The sequence below is a fragment of the Bacillus rossius genome, chromosome 10 (assembly GCF_032445375.1).
Source record: "Bacillus rossius redtenbacheri isolate Brsri chromosome 10, Brsri_v3, whole genome shotgun sequence".
In the NCBI taxonomy this organism is placed as follows: domain Eukaryota; kingdom Metazoa; phylum Arthropoda; class Insecta; order Phasmatodea; family Bacillidae; genus Bacillus; species Bacillus rossius.
In genome coordinates, this window is record NC_086337.1 from 27,369,255 (window position 1) to 27,395,338 (window position 26,084).

General features: G+C 37.9%; 1 protein-coding gene and 1 long non-coding RNA gene across 2 annotated transcripts in view; one reads left to right on the forward strand and one right to left on the reverse strand.

Annotated features, from left to right (window-relative positions):
• The window catches only part of LOC134535890 (tachykinins), a 352,147-nt gene that overhangs the window by 69,666 nt on the left and 256,397 nt on the right, over positions 1-26,084 (reverse strand). The window lies entirely within an intron of this gene.
• Positions 7,275-26,084, forward strand: part of LOC134535891 (uncharacterized) — a 324,926-nt gene continuing 306,116 nt past the window's right edge. The window contains exon 1 of the long non-coding RNA XR_010075723.1: positions 7,275-7,405. This is a non-coding gene — a long non-coding RNA (uncharacterized LOC134535891). The remainder of the gene's footprint in view (positions 7,406-26,084) is intronic.

The following is a 26,084-nucleotide window of genomic DNA, read 5'->3' on the forward strand; positions in this document are numbered from 1 at the left end:
TCGGGAGCGGCGCGGCTAAACTCGCGTGTTAGCGCTCGTAAGTCGAACGCCGGTAACGAGATGCGTTTTTGTCGCTCCGGGGCGTAATGGCGCCAATTACCTCGGCTCGGATGCAAAGGTGAGCCGTATCAACAGCCGAACTCGGATTTTAGCGCGCGTACCGTGACAAATAACACAGGAGGGATAATGGTGAATAATGTCACGGCATTAATAATAACTCACCCGGGCAAACAGTTTCTCGGGGAAAAAAAAAAACGAGATTGTTTGCTGCTTTCTCTGCTAATGAAAAATAATTCCATTCCATAAGCCTCAATTAAAATAAAATAATTTTGATACATGAAACTTGAAATAAAGTCTGAAAAAACACAGCCTGCATTTATTAAAATAACACTGCACTGTTAACAATAGATAGTTAATATTTTATATTATTTATTTAACTCTTTTATACGTTTAGGTGCGAAACAATTGGCGTACTTTCGGTAGTCGAAACTGGAAACAAGAAGTTTTGTTTAGAATATTGGCTTGGTAATGAGCGCCAGTGTAATTTTCAATTGTTAGTTAGGTTTATTTGAGTTAGTAAGACTATTGCCTCCCACGAAAATAAAGAAAGCCTGAAGGCTGAGAGATATAACTACTGCATGTAGTTAAGTTCGAAGCAGTTTCCTAAAGTTTTGTTATGATAACTGCGGAAGTGGACACTCGTCACGGTAAACAACACGCGTCGTTCAAGAATGACTGACTCACCTTATCGCACTTGCAGCCGACATGGAGCACGCTAATGAATGAAGGCAGTAAAGAGGCAGTAAACAAGGAGGGACGCAGAAGCATGAAAACGCCCCTTCGTTCTCAGTGCGTTTGAATAATAAATGCACTTGGTGAAATGCCCGGAGCACACCATTTGGCATTGCGAACACCTAAACGTGCTTGATTGAACTTGTGATGGAATTTGACGATGAACTTAGAAAGGAGAGCAGTCGAAATGGCGCGACCGCCTGAAATACTGCGCAACACACGAAAACTCGGGTGCGTTTACCACCGAAGAGCGACTGCCGATTCACTCCTGCAATCGATTACTCAGTTCAAATATTTGAAATGGCTTTGAGTCGCGGTGGCTCGGTTCTGCAAAAATGCTCGGGAAACGCTTGAAACCGTCGCGTATATGTGCTTGCTTTTTTTTATTTATTTCGAAACTGTTAAATGTTTTTTTTTTTTTATTTTGCTCAGTTTAAATCTCTTCTGCTTAGCAATTAGTCCGTCGAGTAGTCAAGCCGTCATTAAACTTCATTTTTTTTTGCTAGTAGTTATGAGGCCAGCCAACAGATAGCGTCACGTGTCACGCAAAACAGTTTCCACATCTCCCTTGTTGTTCTGTGGGTGCAACTGGCTGCATGACGCCAGCTGGTGAGGACGTTCTTGAAGAGGGGAAGGGGGAGGGAGCCGTGTTGGGCGGGTTGCCGCCAGGGGCGCGCGCAGGCGCCGAGTGTCGTGGAGTGGCAGAGACGTGCGCCGTCTCTACAGTAGCTCTCGCTCGCCTCTCGTGTTGAACAATGCCCCTAGGAGCCTGCGGCACAATGGCGCACCCCCTACCTACCCCTACCCCCCTCGACACCCACCACGGGCTCGCAACACCCACCTTAAAGGTCACACGCCGTCTTATTCAAATACCTTACGAGTACTTCTCGCCGTTACTCCTTCCTCCCCCTTTCCTTTTTTTTTACAATTCCTTCCCTCTTATGTTTTCATCCGTTTCATGAATAAGAAAAGCTGCCGGAGAGAGCGCAGCGCTGAAAAGAGGAAGAAGTGATAGAGGTGAATAAATGAATACAAAGGAAAAACAACGCATAGAGTCTACTTTTCGCAGCTTGGCAAATGATCCACGCAGCCACCGCAATTTTTTATTTGTTTTTTTTTTTTTTTTTTTTTTTTTTACCGTCAGCCACGAATGTCTTCACCACCGGATACTTTTATGCACGCAGATGTGTAGTTTTTGGTCTTCAACTAGTGCAATCAGGTAATAAGATGCAATGCACCCCGCCTTTTTTTTTTTTTTTTTTTTTTAACTAAATGACTAAAACTTAAACTTCTGAGAAAAAATGTTCAATGTATATAAAAAAATTACAAAAAAGATTGCAGTATGATTTTCCTAATTTAAAATATAAGTTTTCTCTCATTCCAACAATATATTTTAGGAATTTTATTAATTTGAAAACAATCCAATCGGAAAAAAAACTAAAATTCTCAGTCAATTGCCAGAAACTATTCCGAACTAAATCTGCAACTAGTATAATGTTACGAAAAATTATTCATGAAAACTTCATAAGAATTCATTTGAAATGCAATGTACAGAAAAGTAAATTATATTATGCTTTAAGCATCTGGTTTAAACATAAATATAATTTCATCTGAAATTACCTGAACATAATTTAAATCTGTGATATGATATAAACCTAAGAGTCGTAATGATTTTTAGAAATATGTTACCTAAATATCTACGATTTTTGTAAAGGCTATAAACAAAGTATTTTAAATATATTTCCTATGCCTCATGCGTAAAAAAATTAACGATATGCTACTCTTTTGAATCGTTCTCAGCTGCTGATAACGAACGTCAAAATTTTAAATAAACAGTAATTTGCACGAATGACCACTAAAATCATTTCCAAATAAAAAATTCTTAAGTTAATCATAAGTTTTACCAGTTTGTAAGGTTAATTAAAACCGATGTCCACATTAAAATATGAAAAAATCCCCCATTATAATAAAAAATTTTCAATCATATTATGGACAAGTTTCATATCACCTAAGAAACACGCTTGAGAAAAAATTATCGACATTATCCTACGCAGTCAACAAAGTAATTTTTAAGTTAATATTTTACTTTGTAAAATCAGGTAATTGCGTGCAGATAAAACATTCATTAGGAACTAGGGAACATGTAAAGGAATAACTATACAATGTAGTGCGACTGTTTGGGAATCAGACAATGTGGTTTTGTGACAGAGCTCATGAAATATCTAATCTCAAGTTTACTTCATATGTATAAACTAACTTACACTCTCTTTATAATATTAGTATATATAAAATAAATATATCTGCCCATATAGTGCGTGAGATATGATTGCCAGCCTGAAACGTTTCACTGTTTTATGTACGGAAGTTGTGCTGAAGGTTTTGCTGTCGGCAAAGAGACGGTAATAAAATTGTTTATGGTTATCTCTGTTCCTGTTCTCGCAGATACTTCCCAAGTGTTCGCAAACAAGGATCGTTGTTATTTTATTCACTTCTTGTCTGTAACAGCGTCGATCAAAGACGAAACATTATCCACGTCCTCTGGTAATGAACCATTCCAGAGCAATTTCCGCGGAGGGAATTTCGGCAAACCGTTAAAACTCTAAACCTGGTTGCTCTCGAGCGCCTATCATTTTTTTTTGCCGTTGCGTGTTTCGATCTTTTAACAACAGCGTGATTCAAATTAATAAGCACCGAGTGTATGTGTATTTTTTTTTACTGTTTGGCTGGCCCAGTGTAATAACAAAGGTCCCGTTATCTTAAAGCCTCTACGCAAAACAGTGCCATGTAAAAACCTGACTTTACTGGAAATTTTTTAAAACAAACAGCATTTCTAATAATTGTACAATGTCGTGATTTTGTTCTAAAATTTTTGTCCATAATAATGGTGTGTATATATCTTTATTAAAAATTCTACACGTAGTCTTAAATTAAACTAGTAGCATTTACGCACAAGTTAGTTTTTGTGTTATATTAACTGTGGTTGTGTAAACGATAAAAAAAATTTGTTGTCTGTAAAGTCGGTTTACGGACGATAGTTAAACGTGACAACGTCATAACAAAACAATGATGAAATGATTGCATACTTTTATGAATAAAATTGAATCATTTTTATTGAATTATCACTATTTTGTATGGATACAAAGAAGGAGTGAAATGAAATCTACAATTTAATTGATAAATTTTCTTTTATTTGCACTCATTAATTCAAATATGTTTATTACTTTAACGAAGAGATTATTTTAACTATAACTTTTATACATGTTTGCTATTTAACTTCTTCCAATCTGTGTTATTCTGTTAAGGATAGGACGATGATAGGAAAAGTAGGAAACGAATGGGAGTGTTTCAAGTTTAATGTGCCTCGAAAAAGTCAAATCGATGGTTGTTCCAATCGAGTGGAAGAGAGATAGATGCGGCGCAAGCGTACGAGGAGCACAACGGGACAATGAGTCATCCTTTTTCGTGCGTGCAGCCGGCGTTCATCGATTTATTAGACGTTGTCACGTCAAAAAGGGGAGGTAAATGGTAGGTAGATACAAATAAAAAACAACGTAAAGTTACAGCTCGGCTGCAGGGTTTCGTTCTCTTGAAAGCGACGGCGGGTACCCGCGGGTGCCTTCAGTTCAAAAATAACCGCCGCCAGGTGCGAGGATGCCCCTTCCTCGTGTTCGAACTCCACCGCCGTGAATCACCGTCGCCGCCGACACAATACATCGCCGTTCTCTAAACGTGATGGACGTCGCTGGACCGCTGCCGGATACCACGTGACTTCCATCACTGTCCCGCCCTGCCCCTCCGTCGTCACTGACCGGCAGACAGAGGCAGACAGCAACTAGGAGAGGGCATTGAGCCTGCAATCAGTGTTATTTATAGGAAGCCTTCTTTTCACAGACGAGAGAGCCAAACGCCCGATCGTGCATCTTCGGTTTTTTTTTTGTTCATTGTAACTCATGATAACTAATGGTAAATTAGGTTAGGTTAGCTACATTACATATAAATACTTTAAAACATTGATTTGGTTAGGATAGCTACATTACAGATACTGTGAAATCATGTAAACGGTTTCCTAGCCCTAGTTATTTGCTAAGCAACCATAAAATGATATTAAAGTATTTTTAATGTAGCTATACTTACCTAATATAACCAACCATCCACAATGTTTTAAAGTATTTATAATGTAGCTAACCTATCCTAATCGACCGCAAAATTTAATGCCACACCGGTTTATACAATGAGATAGAACGGGAAAAAAAGCGAGCATGAACTTCGGGTGTGGCTCTCTCGTCTGTGAAATGAAGGCTTCCCTATTAAAATGCGCTCAACACCGTCTTCCTTTCCATAGTTAAAGTACACGTGCTGACTGGCAGACTGTGGGGCGACGAATGCAGTCGCCCGCCGCCAGGGGCGCCACTGGTACCAACACAGACGCGCAGACCCCAGCATGGTTGGAACTGTCTGCCCCGACCAACTCTTCTGCCTGGACCATCCTTCTCGTCCTGAACCGAACCTGCCTGCTTAGTGCTTGCTTACTTAACCCCGCGTGAATGAGTCGAAGGTTTTACCTGTGTTTATGCCGTTTTAACCTGGGCCCAACTTAACTAGTCTAGATTCAAGATAGGGGAGTTAGTCATGGCACCAATCGCTGCCATGGCTGGCCAATACCCATGCACAAAGCACATGCTGCTAGTTACACTTTCAGCGCATGGCTGACGCCCAGCACGATCAGGTGTACATAGGCTTAGGCCTGAGACACTTAAGAGTCTTTCCTAACCCAGAATCCCCCCGAGCAAATACACTTAGTTTTAGTTAGGTTGGGAAAATAATTGCCCCGGGCACCGCATTTGGTGGTTGAGAGAGGGGGGGGGGGGGGGAATAGAATCTCAGAGTGTTTTATACTATAGACATTTACTTGAATATTGTAGTAGTAGAACAAAAAAACGTTAGAGGGCAGATGAATTGAATTATTTGCATTGAAAGACACACACACTATTCTTGTAGCCCGCCGTTCCATGGCAACGGTTTTTTTTATTGGTGTTAATTTATATTTCCTTGATAGGTATTTGAAGGTTATTGTATTTATTATAGCCTGGTTTATTTAATGTAAATTTTATTTAGACAGCTCAGAACTATTTTTTTTTGTAAATACAGTCTGAGTAGTGTTTGTGATTATATACAGTATATACATTTGTAGAGGATTTAAATATACATAATGATTAGAATGTTAATAAATACGTTTGTATTTACAAACAACATGCTTGAGCAAATAATTTAGGCGAGAGAGAAAGAACCTGTTCAAAGTATCTTGGCTTGGCTGGGTTGTTAGCCGCGTCCTTGGGCGAATAATTCACCGACGTTTCGGTCGACAATATTTCAGTCGCCATCATCAGGGAGCAACTACCCACTGACGATGGCATCATCAGGGAGCAACTACCCACTGACGATGGCGACTGCAAATGCCGACCGAAACATCGCTGAATTATTCGCCCAAGGACGCGGCCGACAACCCAGGAGCCGAGCTGCTTCAGACGATGGGGCCGATGTTGCCAAGCGACGGCGGGGGCGTCGGTGTCTTGGGAAGCCTTCTTTCCACAGACGAGAGAGCCAAAACCCGAAGTTCCCCCAAGTTCATGCTTCCCCCCCCCCCCCCCCCCCCCCCCCGTAGCTTTCATGTAGCTATGCTAACCAAATCAACCGTCCACAATGTTTTAAAGTATTTATAATGTAGCTAACCTAACCCAATTGACCATTAGTGTCCTTTTATCAACACCGCCATATTTATTTACGGGAAGGCTACGATTCACTCGTCCTTCTGGACATACCCGAATACTCAAGTCGGCAAGCCTTCGTTTCACAGACGAGAGAGCCAAACCCGAAGTTCCCCGAAGTTCATGCTCGCATTTCTTTTTCCGTACCACAACAGGTGTATTTATTTGAGGGGGGAAAAAAATTCGCGTGCATTTATTCTCCAAATGCGCGGGTTTAACTTATAAGATGTCATTCTTAAAATTAGCAAGAAGTAATTATAAATACTTTAAAACATTGTGGATGGTTGGTTGTATTAGGTAAGTATAGCTACATTAAAAATACTGTAAAATCATTTTATGTATGATTGCTTAGCAAATAACTTTTTAATATGTAGCTATCCAGGGCTAGGAAACCGTTCACATGATTTCACAGTATCTTTAATGTAGCTATCCTAACCAAATCAACCGTCCACAATGTTTTAAAGTATTTATAATGTAGCTAACCCTAACCTAATTGACCATTAGTATCCTTTTATCAACACCGCCATATTTATTTACAATGAACAAAAAAAAAAAAAAAACAACCGAAGATGCACGATTGGGCGTTTGGCTCTCTCGTCTGTGAAAAGAAGGATTTCCGCGGTGTGGTAACCGCTGAGCAGGGCAGCGGACTGATTGGTCGCCGTGGCGTGACGCAGACGGGCAGCGCCCAGCTGACCGCCGGGACCTCGTGGCTTGTACTCGGTGCGGTCGGTGCGCGCGCGGCGTGTTCCACCGGGAGCCTTGACGCCTGGGACTCTGACCACGGTCGTCGTCGGATCCCAGGAACGGATCTCTCTGGTCGTCAGCTGCGGCCGCGGAGGTGAACGGTAAGTCGCACTTGATTTTTTTTTTTGACGTGACAACGTGTAATAAATCGATGAACGCCGGCTGCACGCACGGAAAAGTGTCCCGTTACGCACATTGTCCCGTTACACACATTGTCCCGTTACGCACATTGTCCCGTTACGCTGTGTTCCGTTACGCTCATTGTTCCGTTACGCTGTGTTCCGTTACGCTGTCGGCGAGTGCAGTAACAATAGGCTATGTTACAATTGACTAAAAAATTATGGTGATTCATATAATTTATGATAGATATTTGATTACAGATTATTTTTTATGAAAACTTGTTCATAATTATATTTAAACTTTATAGTTAAACGCCAGTTTTTAAAATTAATTACTAGTCATCTGCACGTGAACTGTTTTGTCGACTGTTTATAAAGTGAAGTGAAAAGTTAATGTGGTTTTCATTGCTTATTACAACAATAATTTCGGCAATAAAGGTTAATTATTCTTGCATTTTAAAAATATGATTACTAGTATAATTTCAAGTATTTATTCTTTTAATATTAAAATAAAAATGATTCAATTTTATTCATAAAAGTAAGAAATAATTTCATCAATGTGTTGTTATGACGTTGTCACGTTAAACTATCGTCCGTAAACCGACTTTGCAGACAACCAATTTTTTATTTATTTTTGGCTCGAGCACAGGGGGAGTTATTCCCACGGAAGCGATGTAAAATTCGTCGTCAGCATTTCAGACTGTTTATAGTATCGCCGAATACAATGTTAACATTGCCTCTTATTATTTGAAAGGCGATCAGAAAGCGAGGTCACGCCCGCGTGGGACGATGCGGGGTTGCCATTTGACTGCGGGAAGAAGGTCGGTTGCGACGAAGAAATTCAAAATTAGAATTTTCTCATATGCTCAGTCAGACCTGTTACGTTTGTTAAAAGAGTCATGGAAGTTTAGCGATTGGAATTGCACCTTAGGAAGACGTTAAATTTTGCGAGTTTTTCATGCAGAATACGACGAGGAAAGTTAAAGGTGGGCGAGAGAATAAACTTTATAATACGTTTGAAGTTAACGGTAAATTTTTGTAAATACAGGTACCTTGTAAATTTGTTTTGCAGTCCTGAGCTGTCTTTGTTATTCTCTTTGATAGTATTTGCGGTGTTGTAATTTTTTTAAAAAGGTCTGTTACTGATTATTATTATATAATATAAGCGTCTGTATTTTGGTAATTTTTACAGTAGTTTTATGAGAGTGAAATAATTCAGCATTCATTTTGGGTAATTTTTAAAAATATTTTTATACAGTCTTTAATATTGCGAAATAAATTTGCGCGAAATAAGTGACAGCTGTTCGTGTTGTTATTAGTGTTTTTTTAGTCTCCACTATGGCTAAATAACGCAGTTTCTCTGTAGTTTTTTTCTACTCTGTTACTTTGTTATATTTGTTACTGCCGGTCAGAGGAGTTGCCTACTTTGCCAGATGTTTGAGTAACGAAATATTTTATTACGACGTTGGTTTTTTTATCATGCGCAACTCCAGACCGACAGCGACTCCAGTTTAAGACCAATGTTGTTTAAAGGAAATCTAACCAATAGCTTGGCGGGCTACAATATTGTCGAATATTTAACAACTAGCATTCTTCCCATTCCATCCAACTTGATACGTATTAAAAATGAATCAACTGCAAATAAATCTACTTATTTACCGTCTAAGTTGAATAAAAAATATTTGAAATAGTGGAATTAATATGTGGCGGAGATATGAGGTGTTGTCGGGAAGGGTTTTGGTTTGGTTGGTTTGGGGGAAAAAAAAAGGGGGGGGGGGGGGGGGGCTAAGGTGAGGTCTTACCCCGGGTGGAAAATAGTCTAGTGGCAAAGATCTGTGTTGGTGATCCTGAAACCACGTCTTTCACCCAAACATATGATTAGCGAGTGCAAACCAACCGCAGGTTTTCCTTAACGATTCGTCTGGAAGTTTACATAGCTGATGCATGGACTAAACGAGAAAACAAGAATGATAAAGATACGTAGCATTAATCCATTTTATCTCTACAAACTTACTTTCAGAGTACTTAACCATATTTACTTTTATGTTTAAATATTAATACAATGAACGGATTAATGACTACTGGGAGCAAAGAATTATTATCGAAATTAGTTGTAGGTACAGTGTTTATAAGAAAGTTTACGCTGGATAATTGTTACGTTTTGTTACGTAATTCCAACAGTTCAAAAGGAAAACGAAAAAAAAGATGGTAAATGTAGGTTATTTCGTCAGGGAGGGCTTAAGTAAAAAGGGACCTAAAGTTTACGTGGGCTCCGAAATGACTTGTTTTCACCACTCTCTGCCCTTCAACTCGGGTCGCGCCAGGGTTGCTGGGATCAGAACCCGTGACCTTCAACAAATTCTATACTTTTACAAAAGATTCCTTTGGAAACCTGTTGCTAGAAATAGTTTGAAATATTACAAGAAAAATATTATAACTTTGTACAACACATGTAAATGGTTATTTTAGCCTACATTAAATACGTTTTACGAGATGATACTGACTATATCTTACAAAAATTGAAGCATAATTTTATAATTTAATTTATGTTTTATTCAAGCGTTATTATTTTAAATCACGGAGAAGCAAACAGAATATTCAATAAAAGACTTTATTTTGTTTTATTATGCTTGTTAATGTGCGCAGTTAATACTGGAATCCGAACCCAGCATTACTGCGAACACTATTTTGTACTGATACATTTGTTTTCGTGTAGTTGTACAAATTTACAAATATCTGTAATTTTTTTGAATATTTCTGTTCCATTTCAAAAAAAAAAAATACTGTTTACAAAGCAAACAGTAGCAAACCCCCGTGCTTGTATTAATTGTCATTTAGCAAAAGGTGAACTATATAAATCCGAAATCCATAACAAAACTAAAGTTGGCACGGAGTTAGTATTAACAAATAGTAAATTTATTTTTAATGATCATATTTTATCCCTCTTTCATTTTTTTAGGAAAAAGTTAAATTGGAAGGAAATCTATCGTACCTACTTGTATGGTTTTTACCTACCTTTACAAGATGAAACGCGCTCCCAAAGCTTTTGATACATCAAGAAAGTTTAATAGAAAAATGAAGAGTTCGAACACAAAAGTTTAAGCTAAGGTGAGTCGCATTTAAAAACATCTAAAATTATTTCTTTTTCACAAAAAAAAACCCCGCAAATTCAGTGTCCCAAAATACTGCGGCATCTGTTCTAAGAACACGTATAAAATCAGTGGTAACATTTGATGCAGGCAAACTAGAACATTCTCTCTTCATTAATGTGACTACCCACCCAAAAAAAAAAAGAGATGGAATTTTTTTTTCCATCTAATTTTATTCAAATCTGTGTTCTAATTATTATTTTTCTAAACGCTATGAAAATTAGTTTGTGTGTTAAAACAACTGTTTTAATGCCGAAATGTCGTTTCAGGGAGAAATAAGGGGTTTGGCGTGTGTGTGTACGTGTGAGGACAAGTTTCTACCAGGAAGTGTCTTGGGTGGAGGGGTGGGGGGAAGGGGCTTTGTACGAGGACATGAACGGCCAGACATCGTGCCCCAGGTGACAACGAGCTGGACGACGCCATTTTGTCGCCGGAAAGAACAAGGAACTCCCGTCGTCACCGGAGGCGTGAGGCAAACACATAGCGGTCGCCGGAAGCAGGGAGATAAAGCCCTTCTGTGCCAGCTTCGGCGGTACAGTACAGCCACCTGGAGCCTACCTCAAAACTGTTTCAGGAATTGACAGCAAGGATTACGGAATTTTCAGGAAATGATGCATCGAAAGTAAAAATAAAGTGTTCGTGGTTCCAGATAACTGCTACCTCTGAAAAAACTGTGCTAGACTCGCACTTTCCCGTGCTCAAATGTTTTAAGAAAGTTAGAAAGACGCACGGAAGGACGAAGGGTGTTTTTGTTGGAGACTTTTTACCAGTTTTGAATGTTTTGTTAACATTTCAAGATAATTGTTTTGATTTCATTTTCAAAGTAATTAGCCCTTGTGCCTTAGCATTGACGAATATATCCATACATCAAAGAAGATCACTAGATCATTTATAACCAGCATTTTCGTACATTTTAGTTTATAATGTTTAACACTCTACACAGAACTAAATTTATGTACTTTTACAAAAAAATTCCTTTCGAAACCAGTTGCCAAGAAATAGTTTATAATCCTGCAAGAAAGATATTGTAACTTATTAGAAAACTTGGCTGTAGTTATTTTTGTGTATACGAAATACGTTTTTCGAGATAATACTGAGGATTTATTACGAAAAATGGTGCATAATCGTTTATTGTATTGATGTTTCATTCAAGCATAATTATCTAAACCAGGGAAAAAATTTTTTTCGTGTATTCAATAATTTTACTACATTTTGTTTTATTGTGTTAATTAATGTGCGCAGTTAATATTGTAAAGCTATTCATGGAACGATTAACAAAGAACTTTTAACTATTGGAGGAACTGGGACAACACAAAGAAAATGCCCGGGTAAGAATCCGAACCCATATTTTGTATTGATACAGTTGTTTTTCATGTTTATGTATAAACGCACAAATATGTGTAAATTTTACGTGAATAAATGTTCCATTAAAAAAAAAAATAACTTGGGAGTTTATGGGAAGTGAAAAACATATTTTTACCGACCAGATAACTTCGAACTTCGCGTTATTTTGCAGCACTAGGCTAGGATCCACATATGCACGTATAAGTAAACCGAAACATTGTTGGGTCATAGAGATTTCTAATTATTCTCTGATTGGTAGCGACTGGCGCGGTCCTCTGCACACGTGACCAAACGACGCGTGTTTCATTGGTTGCTGACTTGTGCGGCGTCTGATGTGGGTAACTTGTGATCATGGGCGCTGCAAGCACTAATTTTTTTTCTGACGTGACAACGTCTAATAAATCGATGAACGCCGGCTGCACGCACGAAAAATTGTCCCGTTACGCACATTTATCCGTTACGCTGTGTCCCGTTACGCTCATTGTACGCTTACGCCGCATCTATCTCTCTTCCACTCGACTGTTTATAAAGTGAAGTGAAAAGTTAATGTGGTTTTCATTGCTTATTACAACAACAATTTCGGCAATAAAGGTTAATTATCATTGCATTTTAAAAATCTGATTACTAGTATAATTTCAAGTATTTATTAATTTATTATTAAAATAAAAATGATCCAATTTTATTCATAAAGTATGCAATAATTTCATCAATGTTTTGTTATGACGTTGTCACGTTAAACTATCGTCCGTAAATCGACTTTACAGACAACCAATTTTTTAGAGTGAGATGATGATCATGAAATAGTTTTCTAAAAATTTCAAGCTTTAAACTATTTTTTTTTACAATGTGTCGAAGTGTGGCATAAAGTTAAAAATTTTATTTTAAAATGATTCAACTAAAAAAAAAAAAAAAAAAAAAAAATGTTCAAAACCTTGTTATCCTGGTCTATATTTACAAAGGTAGTATCCACAATAATTTACAAATAAGCAAAATCAGTCAAGTACCTAAAGTAACAAAAGCAGAAGGAAATGCAACTTCAATGTTTTATATCAATAATTACAACACTGCTAAACTGGAAATTGTATAGGTACTCTTATTTTTGTAAAAATAAATTATTTATAAAATAATTTTCTATAAAATTACAATTATTTACTATAAATACAGAAACACTTTTTTCAAGATTTAAAAGCGTGAGATGAACATCTCAAATCATGTACCTGAAAATTTAATGAAGTTCGAAAATTTCCTCAATTCACTCAACACCTTCTATACAGTTCACATATGTATCGGAAACCTATATGAACCTTCCTTTCCTAGATGTCCTAGTCACCAAGAAAACTTGCAAAATCACCACTAAATTATACAGGCAACCGACACCTACAGGTTAATACCTGCACTTCAATTCCAACCATCCAACAATCACCAAAAACTGGCGTAACTCACACTTTGGAAAACCAAGTAGAAATAATTTGTTCTTACAGTAAATTCTTTGCTGATGAACATAATTGATTTAAAGATGAACTCTAATCAAAGAGTAACTCGGAAAGTTTTGGATAAGCGCATGCGCGAGTGCTGCTTCGTTGTTTTCTCGCTTGCAGCGCCACCTGCGCAAAATGGCGACTCCTGAGCGTAAAGCGTTTTGTGTTCAATTTTGCTGAGAGCGAACTTGTAATAATTTCAGTTCGACGCGCGTTTCGTTTTCAAGTTGAAATGTGATCCCTCATGTGGCAAAAAAACATCCGCCGACGGTATTGGGCAGTTAGAGACGACAGATATTTTTCTTTTATTTGGCCTCCACACTCACCTGACATAACGTCATGATCGCGTCTACGTACCAGCCGCTACCTAACGATTTGCCGGAGTCGAGACACGGAGAATTGAAGAAGGCTATTTGCTTCCATTTCTTCGGACTCCGTCAACCAAAGTGTGGGAAGAATCAAGACTTGAGGTCGTATCGTTTGCCGTGTAACTGAAGGTGGCACATATTGGACATTTTGTATGGAAAACCTAGGTTGGTTTATTTTCAATTAGATGTATTATTTGTTGTGGACGGTCTGAATTAAAGGTTTGTAATGGGAAGCCTTCTTTTCACAGACGAGAGAGCCAAACGCCGATCGTGCATCTTCGGTTTTTTTTGTTCATTGTAACTCATGATAACTAATGGTCAATTAGGTTAGGTTAGCTACATTATAAATACTTTAAAACGGTTGATTTGGTTAGGATAGCTACATTAAAGATACTGTGAAATCATGTAAACGGTTTCCTAGCCCTGGATAGCTACATATTAAAAAGTTATTTGCTAAGCAATCATAAAAAAGATTTTACAGTAGCTATTTTTAATGTAGCTATACTTACCTAATATAACCAACCATACACAATGTTTTAAAGTATTTATAATGTAGCTAACCTATCCTAATCGACCGCAAAATTTAATGCCACACCGGTTTATACAATGAGATAGAACGAAAAAAAAAAAAAAGCGAGCATGAACTTTGGGGAACTTCGGGTGTGGCTCTCTCGTCGGTGAAATGAAGGCTTCCCGGTTGTAATCATTGAAGACATCCAGTGTGATGGGAAAAATATCGCAGTGGAAACACCGGTGTCCGCACACCGCAGGGCCGACATCCGGCGCCGATACCTCGCTGTTTGGTAATCTGCGCTTTGTCCCCTCGCGCCGATTGTGTGTTTGTTTTAATCCCGGGAGCAGCCGTGACGTCATCGCAGTCGGGCGGCACCGCGACAGGGCAGTGTCTCTGACCTCACCGGGCCGGTCACCCGCCTATCTGCAGCCGCAAACCCCCGACAGCGTTCAGCAGCATCGCTCTGCCTGCGAACACTGGGTCCGGGACGGCCCTACGATCAATGCTATCAGCGAATCTTCCAGAGGACTCCTCGCCTTTTTTGGTCCTTCACCGCCACAAACCGCGGAATGTTCCCGAGCCCTGCCGACGCAACCACCCGATCGGAAACGTACATGAAACTACGTGACATATACGTGATTGAGGTATACTATTTTTTTTTTGACGTGACGTCTAATAAATCGACGAACGCCGGCTGCACGCACGAAAAAGTGACCCGTTACGCACATTGTCCCGTTACGCACATTGTGCCGTTACGCTGTATCCCGTTACGCTCATTGTACGCTTGCGCCGCGTCTGTCTCTCTTCCACTCGATTGGAACAATCATCGATTTGACTTTTTCGAGGCACGTTAAACTTGAAACACTCCCATTCGTTTCATACTTTTCCTATCATCGTCCTATCCTTAACAGAATAACACAGATTGGAAGAAGTTAAATAGCAAACATGTATAAAAGTTATAGTTAAAATAATCTCTTCGTTAAAGTAATAAACATATTTGAATTAATGAGTGCAAATAAAAGTAAATTTATTAATTAAATTGCAGATTTCATTTTCCTTCTTTGTATCCATACAAAATAGTGATAATTCAATAAAAATGATTCAATTTTATTCATAAAAGTATGCAATAATTTCATCAATGTTTTGTTATGACGTCACGTTAAACTATCGTCCGTAAACCGACTTTACAGGCAACCAATTTTTTTTGTAGTGAAAACTTCTGTAGCCATGTTGAGCGATTTTTTGGATGGGTAAAATCCTTATGAGTTCGCGTCACCGACATGCTGTAGTAGCAGTAAGTGAAGTTAAACTGACCGCGTTGAGCGATTTTCTTTTGTTTATTTGTTTACGTAGTGAATGTTCATTATTTGTGGATTTCAGTTCATAGTTTATTTATTTTTCAAAGGATAAAACTTCATTTATTCTAATTTTAAAGATATAAGTTTTTCATTTTATTTTTATTTTCCAAGGATATTTTAACGTTATTGTGTGGTACACATTGCGAGTATTAACTATTTTTTAGTAGGGAGTTAAGTTGGGGTAATTTTAAATTTTCACTTCTGTCGATAGTCCGTATGACTGCGTTTTCGATTTTTTTTTCAAAGCAACATCATTTTTTTCTCTCTTCAGATTACTAGCTCGTAGCTGATGTTTGAAACAAAGCTCATGCCAAAGTCACGGTAATATATCACTGCTGAGAAGTTATTTTGGCAGACTCCAGTATTTTCTGTAAATTTACACACAAGATGATTCCAATCGTCACGAAAAAGTAAATTGAAAACATGTTTTTTACGATTTATGGTCTGAATTGCCTCCCAAGGCTGGTATGAACTTTTGAATTGGGAGCTGAATCACCTCTTGATTGAAGCTAATAGAGAAAGTATTTAAGAAGGGATACTTCACAACAAAATACGAGAAATAATGCTGTTACCATAATTATTTTAGTGACAACATCTTGTGACGCCAACAATTTTTCCCGGTGGTTGTAGAAATTCTTTCGGTTAAACATTATTCAGACGTTAAGTGTTCCACATAAAAAACCTTAATCCATCATTTGCATAAATCCATCACCAGCTGTGAGAAGCAACTTAGACGTTATATGTTTTCGACTGATATTTTATTAATAAATCTACAGTAATATTTTTTTCGATTGAATTTAAACCCACACAAGTGTAACTGTGCGATCGTGTTAATATTTTTTTTTGGAACTTTCTAAAAGCAACATAAAATTGCAATACTCTATCGCAGTTGTTTTTATTTGGAACATGCGGTGATGGAATTAATAGTGAACAACTCATTAATATGGTTTTCATGAATAACCTTTCGCTAGACTTTGGTCTAACTTTACCAAAGTTCTTGAAGAAAAGTATGTGGAATCAGATAAATGTATGTAACTAGTTTAATTCGGGGTGTTATCCGTTTACACATATCACAATCCCCATACAGGCTTTGTTTAGACGTGCATATATGTATACACAAACATTTTAATTTAATGCATGTTTATGACCATTTATAATATTTTTTTACCTTCTTAGTTTTCAGCAACATTACTGAAAGAATGTTTCGTTACTTTGAGATGCAGGATTGTCATTGTAAAGTAAGCCTACTCTTAGAATCAATTTGGTTTGAAATAACTCTAGCTAAATTCTTAGTTGTTATATATTTTTTTGACGTGAATACGTCTTTAAAATTTCTTCCATAGTGGGAGGCAATTCAAAAAACTAATGATAACAAAATCAGGGGATACAGTTTGATGTTGCAGCTACATATCTATCATCTCCATCCAAAATTTAATTATACCACTGGATAACTAAAGGATCAAAGTATTCGTTACGCTAAGTGAGGACTGTAACTCATCACGTGCGGTGGAGGGGGAAGCGCCACCATTTTGAGGTCATTTTCCATTTAGTATAACTTTTGACTCGGAGAAGCTACGACGTTCGTTTGAGTTTTAGTCGTCAGCTCTCGTCATAATCTATCGATTGCATGTATAAAACAAGAGTAAAAAAGTTACAGTGAGTATATATGGTGTAAAAATTAAAAAAAGTAATCAAAAATATATAACGTCGGTTTATACGCGATTTCTTAGTGTTCAAACATGATAAAAACATACATAAAATAGCGTATTTTATATTTTGCATAGAAAATACTACCTATTACGTACACGTATTTACGTTCAACACACGGCCGTGTCCATGACACAGCCACACCCCATTTTGTTTTGTTTTTATGTGTGATTCAAAATGCTATAAAAACTATTGCACATGCATAAACTGTTAACGTGATCACCTGCTTTAGTGCACTAGAGTTTGAAGCAGGCGTTATTTTTATGATTCGCATAAAAAAAAATTTTCTTGCCCGAGAAATATTTTAAATGCATATCAGTTAAAAAGTAAAAGAACTGCAAGATTGAGGAGCTAAGTATTTGAGCGATATATTTTACGTCAGACTTGTTTGAGAAGGGTTTTCTATCAAGGTACTGTGATGCAACAAGTGATATAGGTCTATGTGTCACTTGATTGTTATTTTGATGTTCGTGTTACACTACGGAATTCTTTTGGACAAGCACTCTGGAAAGAAAGACGTGTATCAGGAATTTTAAAGGTTTGAGAAGAGGCGCACTGAAATATGCAGGACCACCAGGGCGTGGTTTCCAACAAGCAAGAGAAAAAAAAAAAAAAAAAACAAGAGAGACATTTTTTTTAACCCGCACTGACTTAAAATGCTTTTTGAGGAGAGACAAGGGAAAGTTTACGGAACAGCGGGGTTTTCCCACAGCAACTCTTGTTGGTATTCAAGAAATGTTATGTGAAAATATAATAATAAGACCAGTCCGAAAGCTCTTATATCCTCGTGTTCAAAAATTTGGATTCAGGTAATTTATTACTATTCTTAAATTTTATTTTAAATTTACAAATCTTTTATAGATGAATACGTTAAAATTTTGCTATTTGTTATTTATAAATTTTAAACATAATCTAAATGATTAATTTAGGAAAAATTAGAACTACCTTAAGGACATTAATTAAAACCTGCAAGTTAAATTAAATGTTTTATTATTACAAAAAAGCTTTATAACATTTGCCATTCTGTAACCTTCGAACCACAGGCTACAGGATGAGTCTACTTCATTAAGAGTTAAATTGATCCAAGCGTTTAAACCAACACGAATAGTCCTAAGGCCTTAAATACTTAAGTTGATAGACTAAAGTAATTCAAAATGAATGAAATAATCTCTTTATCGAAACGTGCAAAAATATTTGAGTACTAGCTGATATGAAATCTTACTGTGTTGAATTTATGAAATTCAATTCATAATTATTATTGATAAATACGAAGCGAAAAACATAGCGTGTCAATATTTATAAACTGGTCAAGGTCCGTGACACCCAGTAAAACATATAGTTTATTGGTAACTATACAGCAGACAGCAATTACAAGAATAACTTATTGTACATTGAAGTATAGTCTGTTGGTTTATTTAAATACAAGGAGCTGCAAGGCGAATATAAATATTTTTAACTTCAAGAGAGTGAAAATCAGTTCGCACTATGAGGTGGACATGTCAACTTCCTCACACTGTATTTTTTTGTAAATGGAACAGAAATATTAATATAAAATTACAGATATTTGTAAATTTGTACGTTTACATGAAAACAACTGTATAACTACAAAATAGTGTTCGCAGTAATCCTGGGTTCGGATTCTTTAACCCAGGCATTTATGCTTTGTGTTGTCCCAGTAGCTCCATTAGTTAAAAGTTATTTGTAAATGTTCTCTGAATACCTTTCCAGTATCAACTGCGCACATTAATAAACACAATAAAACAAAATAAAGTCCAACTATAGAATATTAGATTATATTTCTATAGTTAAACAATTATGCTTGAATGAAACATCAGTTAGCATATATACGTAATTATGCGGCAATTTTCGCAAGAAATACTCATTATATTCCAGAAAAACGTATTTCATATTTGCAAAAAAAATTGTCCATATACATATTTTGTACAAATTAGAAACTATTTTTTTTTGTGGATTTACAAACTATTTCTGGCAAGTGGTTTCCAAAGGAATCTTTTTTTTTTAAAAGTACAGAACATAGATTTTCTGTGCAGGCCAACTGTGGCGTGGTGCTCGTATGGCGGTTGTCTTGGGTTGGATACCGGCATGACGGTATGGCCAAGTGAAGCAGGGAAGCAGTGAAGCAGTCCGCGCGTCGGGGGAGCAGCGGCCAGTGTGGACACCTCCACACCACGTCAGCGGAGACACGTGGCGACCCGCGTCAACAAGGGCGGCTCTCCGGTGTCTCCTCACTCGCCACTCGGTAGCGCCACGCCTCTAAGACCGCGCGAAGTAACAACTCTTAAGGCCCCCGCCTACCTGGTCACACAGACGGTGCGCAGAGCTTCAGGAAAAACAACGCGATTTCAAAACTACTCAAGATATCCGAGTGGGCTCTGCTTACGAAAAGCATTTAAGAGTTCGCTGAGGCCCGAAAAGTACTTCTAATTTTGGATCATGTTTTTAAACTGTATTTCTAGAAGAGTTAAAATGGCTGAAACGCATGTTTTCAGAGTAATTTTTAGGTGCAAAACAAGTGGTACAGATTCTTGAAAGCACTTAAGGGACTTGCATTACACCTTTATCTTCATTTTCCCGTAATATAAAAATACGGTCACCGCTCAAATTTCACAGTTATCCATTGACGACGAGAAGGCTGCGCGCCAGTTCAGAGCTTTGCGCTTAGAGGCTATACCGCGCTAGAAGCACCATCGAGCGTCGCGCTTATCATCCCGCCTCACTAACACTATGTGTGTGTTTGTGTGTCAGTGAGGCGGGATGATATCAGCGACGCTTCGCCGGTATTTCTAGCGCGGTGTCGCCTCTATATACGTAGTGTTGCTAACCAAATGGTTTAGTATAGCGAAAAAAAAAAAAAACTTTGAATTGATGAAGATTAAGCAAACACGTGGTTTTTTTTGGGGAAGAGTTATGATTTGTTTAGCTGAACTAAATATTCGTTTGAAGTGTTGACCCAACCAAATAATTGGTCGCTACAACAAATTAATTTTAAACAAATGATTTATTTATGCCAACACTTATCGTTTGTTTGGAGCTTCTAACGTTTAGTATGATCAAATAAATATTAGGTAGAGTCAAACAAATATTTTTTGAATGAAACAACCAGTATGCATAAAAATTTAATTGGTTTCTAGAACCAACCCTTTTTCTCAGTGTAAGCTGGCACGCAGTCTTCTCGTCGTCACAGGATAACTGTGGAATTTAAGCGGTGACCGTAACATTACATGGCCGAGAAATGAAGGTAAAGGTGTAATGCAAGTCCCTTTAAGTGCTTTCAATAATCTGTACCGGTTGTTTTACGCCTAAAAATTACTACGAAAACATGCGGTTTTAGCCATTTTAACTCTTCTAAAAAATACAGTTTTGAAAACTTAATCCGAAATCAAAAGTTTTTTTTTTGTTCGGCCTTCAGCGAACTGTTAAATGCTTTTTGTAAGCAGACCCCGCTCGGATATCTTGAGTAGTTTTGAAATCGAGCTGTTCTTCCGCGCACCGCGTGTGTGCCCGGGTAGGCGGGGGCCTCAACAGAAACGGGAACGCAGAGAGTGCCCGGCCGGGGCGATGGAAGGCGATAGAAGGCGACAGAAGGCGCGCTGCCGCGGGAACAGAGCGCTCTGCAGGCGGGCGTGTGGAGATCACGCGAGGCGCGAATGACGGACTGCATCGCCGCGGGAGCACACCGAGGAAACCCGCCGGCTGAACGGGAAGCGCCGGCAATGCTAACCCAACTCACACGGGGTAGAAAAAAAAATTGGGTTGTCTGTAAAGTCGGTATACGGACGATAGTTTAACGTGACAACGTCATAACAAAACATTGATGAAATGATTGCATACTTTTATGAATAAAATTGAATCATTTTTATTGAATTATCACTATTTTGTATGGATACAAAGGAGGAGTGAAATGAAATCTACAATTTAATTGATAAATTTACTTTTATTTACACTCATTAATTCAAATATGTTTATTACTTTAACGAACAGATTATTTTAACTATAACTTTTATACATGTTTGCTATTTAACTTCTTCCAATCTGTGTTATTCTGTTAAGGATAGGACGATGATAGGAAAAGTAGGAAACGAATGGGAGTGTTTCAAGTTTAATGTGCCTCGAAAAAGTCAGATCGATGGTTGTTCCAATCGAGTGGAAGAGATATAGATGCGGCTCAAGCGTACAATGAGCGTAACGGGACATAACGTAACGGGACATAGCGTAACTGGACAATGTTCGTTACGGGACACTTTCGTGCGTGCAGCCGGCGTTCATCGATTTATTAGACTTTGTCACGTCAATAACGGAAGATCGTCCGATTGGAAGCAAGCTTCATTGCACTGTTAACAATTTTCCAAACTTAAATCTAAGAAGGAAAAAAAAATCAACTGGCAACAATCCAACAATCCATTCAGGGTTCTTCGTTTATCCCCGGATATATGTGTGATTCTAGGGAACTGAGTATGCTTGCTTTAGGGACCCCGTCTGGCCGGGCATACATAAGGTGGCAGAGCTTCAGATTTAAAAAAAAAATAATAATGCGATATTTGAAAACTACTCACGATATCCGAGTGACATCTGTTTACGAAATTCATTTAAGAATACACTGAGGGTGGATGAGTAGTTCTGTTTCCGGATTTCGTTTTTAAACTGTGTTTTTAGGAGAGTGAAAACAACTAAAACGCTTGTTTTCAGGCTAATTTTTAGGCATGAAACTACTGGTGAAGATTCTTTAAAGCACTCAAGGGACATGCATCTTCATGTAATTTTATGGTTACTAGAGCTGTAGCAAACCGTATGTATTCGATACTGAGTAACGGGTGCGCCGTCTATATACGAGTAACGAAACGTTACACACGGCTGCATTTCGTTACTCGCATTTTTCGTATGTTTCACACATGCGGGCGCATATTCGAGGAATTTAAGTTACAAAGAACGATGTTTGTTTATTAAGTAAAGTATAATTTGGAAATTCGTCGTCCAAATTTTTTACTGTTTATTAAAGGTATTGTGTGTGTAGACAAAGTTTGAGATTGGAACAGAAACAACGTAAGAAAGTATTTTTTACAAATTAGAAATATGTATGTTTAGGTTTTTTATTATCGCGAATTTTCACGTTTTTTTATTATCTTAAAAGCTATAATATAATAAAGCCGCTCTAATGAGATTTAATTGTTTCTTGGTTAACAAAAACTGTTAATTATCAAATATTGTTAATTGTATATATTCTATTTATTATTATTTACGCGACGTCATACTGTACGCGTACGCAATACGACTTGTTTCGTTGCATGTTATGCGGTATCAGAAGTAACGAGTAACGATACGTTAGTAACGAGTACTGATTGTTATAGTAACGAATACATACGGGTACGCTTTTTTTTCGTTACTTTTACACCTCTAATGGTTACCGCTCACCGCTCTCGATCTCACAGTACACCTATGCATGACGAGAAGACTGTGCGCATCGGGCTTCGAGGCGATACCTCGCTGGAAACATCGGTGAGCGTCGCACTTAAGGGGGTGCCTCCCATTTCAGGTCACGATTTTATATTTATATTAATCACTGATCAAATTTTAGACTTTTTCAATTGTTTAACTTTCACGAAATGAAAAATATATACAGAGCGTACTTTTTGTATAATTAGCTACCAAAGTTACATTTTTAACGTTTATGGGTTGTACAAATAAGGATAATTTAATTTATTGCAGAACTGAAACTTTTTAGGCTTAACTGCAATGCTACTGGCTATTTCATAATATGGTTTGTATTTCTATCATAAAAAATCGTTTCATGTTTCTTGGCTGTCAAAATTATAACAATTTTGAGAATTTCGAAATGCCAGGTAAAATTAATTAATATTTTCTGAAAGAAATTCAAACCATTTCTTGAAGTAGCCAGTGGCATTGCAGTTAAACCTAAAAAGTTTCAGTTCTGCAATAAATTAAATTCTCCTTATTTGTACAACCAAAAAACGTTAAAAATGTAACTTTGGTAGCTAATTATGCAAAAAGTACGCTTTGTATATATTTTTCATTTCGTGAAAGTTAAACAATTGAAAACGTCTACAAGTTTATCTGTAATTACTGTGAATATAAAATCTTGACCTGAAATGGGAGGCACCCCCTTAACATCCATGACAAGGCAAGCCCCTTAAGCAAGGACTCGCGGGAATTAACTCGGATTATAATCAAACCATTCGGACTGAAGTAAACACGCTCTCCTTCATTCCACGCGTGTGTTTACTTTTATTTTTACATTAAAACATGGAACTCGAGAGCCGAGATCGGGTGTACTTCCTACGAAGTACCAGTCGTCTGGGACTTTGAAGAGCGCTTCGAGATGCAGTCTTCGCCAAGAGATACGCAGATGCCTAGCCTTGTGCCCACAGAGGGGTGGTATCTCACCAGAGGCGCAGAGAGGTCTGGTTGGAGAGATACATCTTGAGGTAGCTAGCAGGGGGGGGGGGGGGGCGCTCCCCCCTGCTCTTTCCTCTGCCAACCACCCCTCGCACTCAGCCGTGCAGTCGATGAAGCCGCGGTGTATATCATGGGCCGCTGAAACCAGGAACTGCTAGACTCCGGGAGTGAGAATATGTTCTCGACAAGGTTGGGTCGTGCGGGATTCACACGGAACTTAGGAAGAATAACAACTTAGAAACGTCGCCACTTAGAAATGTCACATTTCAAAAAACTAAACTTAGACATAAGTTAGAAAACACACAACGCTGAACCACATAACTTAGAATCATCGTAAATTAATATAGAAACTTAGAACTATCGTAGTTTATAAAAAATATAACTAATACTGCTTACAGCTTGGAAACACACAACTAATAACTTTCACAGGTTAGAACTATAACAAGCTATAACCACGTAGATTAGAACAGGATTAATGCAGAAACTATTTCTAAAATGTTTCTATATTATTTGTTTCTAAATTTGGTTTTTTTCCTACGTTGCATGTTTCCAAGTAATGTGTCACTAATTTAAGTTTATTCTAAGTTGCGCGTTAATAAGTTGCGTTTTTCTAAGACTTAATTTTCTATGTCACGTGTTTCTAAGTTGTTTTTATACTATATGTTGTGGCGTTTCCGCCACAATATTCGCCCTAATTACGTTTTCAAGACAAACATACAGTATTTTTTTAGTTAATTTTTTGTTACAGTATAGTTTCAGGTGCCTTTTTTTAAACTATTTTAATTATTTTAAAGTTAATTGGTTTATGTCCGTTTTTATTTCTAGTTGGCCGATAGGCTCTGGCCGAAGGCCACCGCTTCCAGAAACTTTTATCTGTCTCTAGAAACTGAGTCAAGTGTAAGCTTGGAATATATAATATAATGGTAATAATGTTATTAAGTTTTTTTTCCAGTAACTTTTTATTTTGTGCTACGTGTTTAATAGGGCTTAAAATGTTTGGACTGTTAAGATAAATTGATCGGGCTCAGAACTTCTGAGTTCGCCGATAGCCGTTAGAGGACGTGACGTAAGTAGCGGTGGTTGACCGCAGCGGTACGGACAGTGATGACTGGGCCGGCGAGCGTATAGCGCACCGGGTTTATAGTGGGAAGCCTAAGATGTACATCAAGTTCTGTCCCTGCCCGAACACGCCCGAATATTCACCTTCGGCCAACCTCGGGTTTATTTATATATATTTATATTTCTCTGTTTATTTTAATGTAGCTATACTAACCTAACTAACCGTCCATAGTGTTTTAAAGTGTTTTAATGTAGCTAACCTAACCGACCACTTTTAATATTTGAATTCATTTTTCCTGCGCAAAAATGAAACAAATACCTGAGGTTGGCCGAAGGTGAATATTCAGGCCGTGTTCGGGCAGGGACAGAAATTGATGTACATCTTAGGCTTCTCGTTAATGGCAGTGGTGCATAACATGAAATACTTCTACGTGACGTTACGTCCACACGTGGTGTGCTGCGTGATAAATAATTCCGTGAGCGACCGAATGAGAGAAGAGTGCTACGCCGTGCAAGTTAAAACTACCGCGTGGATTTCTGCTTCGCATCTGGAAACAGCATTACGACCGAGCACGTAAGACGCAGCTATGCGGTTAAGAGGCAGAACCGGGGACGACAATTGAGTGGCCACGGACTTAACGTGTTTTTGACGTGATAAACGTCTTATAAATCGACGAATGTCGTCTGCACGCACGAAAAATTGTCACGTTCCGCCTGAGCGTGCAAGAACCGGGCAACCACCGTGCGAGAAAATCTTCTATAACATCAAACAGGTTAAGGACGGGCTTTTTAACTAATTGTTCGTGATTATATTTAAACAGTTTATTTTTAATTTAATTTGCAAAAACTGAAATTAATATTTGAAAATTCAAAAGTATGCACTTTTTCATCAATGTTTTCTTATGACGTTATCACGTAAAATTATCGTCTGTAAACCGACTTTACAGACAACCCCCTTTTTTTGAATGGTTGTTTGGATCCCGGGGTCGGTAGCGCGGTGATAGAATAAACAGATTGAACCAGTAGCGGTGCGCTAATGTGTGTTTGGATCCTGTCAAAAAAAAAAAAAAAAAAAAAAAAAAACTCGCGAGTCGAAGCCTGTAGACATAATGCAAAGATTGGAAGACTTAGCGCGAGTGTATTGCATGCATTGATTACGCGGTGATAGAGTTGTGGAGTTAGTGACGTCACGGCCCTTTCAAACAGGTCGGCAGTGCGCTTAACGAACTTTGATTTTGCCCGGCACAGAAAT